Here is a 1960-nt window from a genome sequence, read left to right on the forward strand (position 1 = left end):
GTGTGTGTGTGTGTGTGTGTGTGTAAAATATCAAGTAATAGACTCATAATCGTTATATAACGAATGGAACATCGTAAGTTAAATTAATAAATTCATGCAAATGCATTTTTAACGTTTGTAAAGTGTCTTACTTGCGTCGAGGTAATCTGACTGATTAATTGAAACATATTGATCGAAACTATTCACAACGACTGAAAAACTCAAAACAAAGATATATCAGTATAACATTTTCGGAAGTTTATCCAAAAGAAGTCACAGTACACACACACACACACACACACACGGGCGGGTGCAAGGAGGTGGCCTTCGGCCACCCCCCCGCACCCACACCGTCACAGAGGTCTGCCCCGACAGTACAATCACAGCAATAGTACAATCGTAGAAGTCGTGTGCCTCTGTGCAGGGGGGGGAGGGTGAAAGTTACTTCGCGTGGAAAGTTCTACGTTTCTGAACAGGAAAAGGTGTAGATTAGTACTTCATATCATACATGTATAGCAGAAATAATACGTTTATTTTAAAAGTATGATTGTTAATAACTTTTTAACGAAGGACGAGCGACGGCTAAAACCTATTGGAAGTTACTCAGGGTCATGACCTTGACAACATATGTCAAGGTCAAAGTCATTGGAGGGGGGTCCCCTAATCGAAACATTTACCTTTTCTTTTTCCACACATCGCTGGGAAATCATGAAACGATGCTTGGGTTCGAACAAAGTTCTTAAATGCCTTTCTGATACCAGATGGTCCGCTCGTGCTGACGCAGTTAGCGCCTTACAGAAAGGTTATAAACAAATTTTGGAAGCCTTGATAATAATTGCTCAAGATACGAATCAACCTGGAGAGACCAGATATGAAGCTCACAGTTTATCTAAAAAAATGAATAAACTAGAAATTGTTATTTTAACAGAGATGTGGAGCAGCATATTATCAAGAATCAACAAGACAAATATTGCCCTTCAAAAAAAGGACCTAACATTGGATATTGCGACGAAGTTGTTGACTTCCCTCGTTGATTTTTTTTATAACGTGAGGAATGAATTTGACCAGTACGAATTTACCGCTAAAGAGAAATTCCCAGATGCTGACTACAAAGATGTATCGCAACGTGCAAGAACTCGAAGCTCTCGTATTGCTTTCTTTGATGGACCAACAGAGAATGTGAGCCTTACTGGTAAAGAAAAATTCAAAGTGGAGACTTACTTACCAATAGTTGATACATTAATTACTCAATTAAAGAAACGATCTGCTTCATACAACGAAATCAACCAACGGTTTGGATTTTTTTCTCGTCTAAAAATAATTAGTTCACCTGAACTGCAGATCAGTTGCAAAGAATTTGCTAAATTTTATCATTACGACGTCAACGCAGAAGAACTTAAGTTGGAATGCATACATTTAACTCAATATTTGCACAAAGCCGATATTTTGACCAATGAAAATGGAGAGATGCAAATTTCAGAATTATATAAACTACTGCAAAATGACAAAATTGAAGATACTTTTCCTAATATTGCAATATCGCTTCGAATTTTTCTTTCCCTCATGGTTACCAATTGTAGTGGCGAACGCTCTTTTTCCAAACTAAACCGAATAAAAAATGAGATTAGGAGTTCTATGACCCAGGAAAGATTGAACTATTTATCGTTGATGAGTATCGAAAGTGATGTATTAATGAAGTTGGACTTTGAGGAAGTAATTGAAGATTTCGCTCGTCAAAAATCAAGAAAGAAGCCACTATAATAAATGTTTAATGAAAAAGGTTGCCAATTATACGTATACGGTATACATTCTGTTTCAGTTTTAATAATTGTGCAATGTTTATATTAGAAATAATGAAAATTAATAATTAATATAATTATTTTATTAAAAAATGTTAATTCTTGTTTAAAAAAATGTTTTAAATAAGGGCCCCTTAATTAGTGTAGGCCCTAGGGCCCCTGTTATATGAAAGACGGCCCTG

The 1960-nt window shown here is 36.1% G+C and overlaps 1 pseudogene; it reads left to right on the plus strand.

Moving 5' to 3' along the window:
• The window catches only part of LOC108783291 (zinc finger MYM-type protein 1-like), a 4173-nt pseudogene extending 2433 nt beyond the window's left edge, over positions 1 to 1740 (plus strand).
• The last annotated feature ends 220 nt before the right edge of the window (positions 1741 to 1960 follow it).

Source organism: Cyphomyrmex costatus, unplaced genomic scaffold (assembly GCF_001594065.2).
Source record: "Cyphomyrmex costatus isolate MS0001 unplaced genomic scaffold, Ccosl1.0 scaffold1461, whole genome shotgun sequence".
Classification (NCBI taxonomy): Eukaryota; Metazoa; Arthropoda; class Insecta; order Hymenoptera; family Formicidae; genus Cyphomyrmex; species Cyphomyrmex costatus.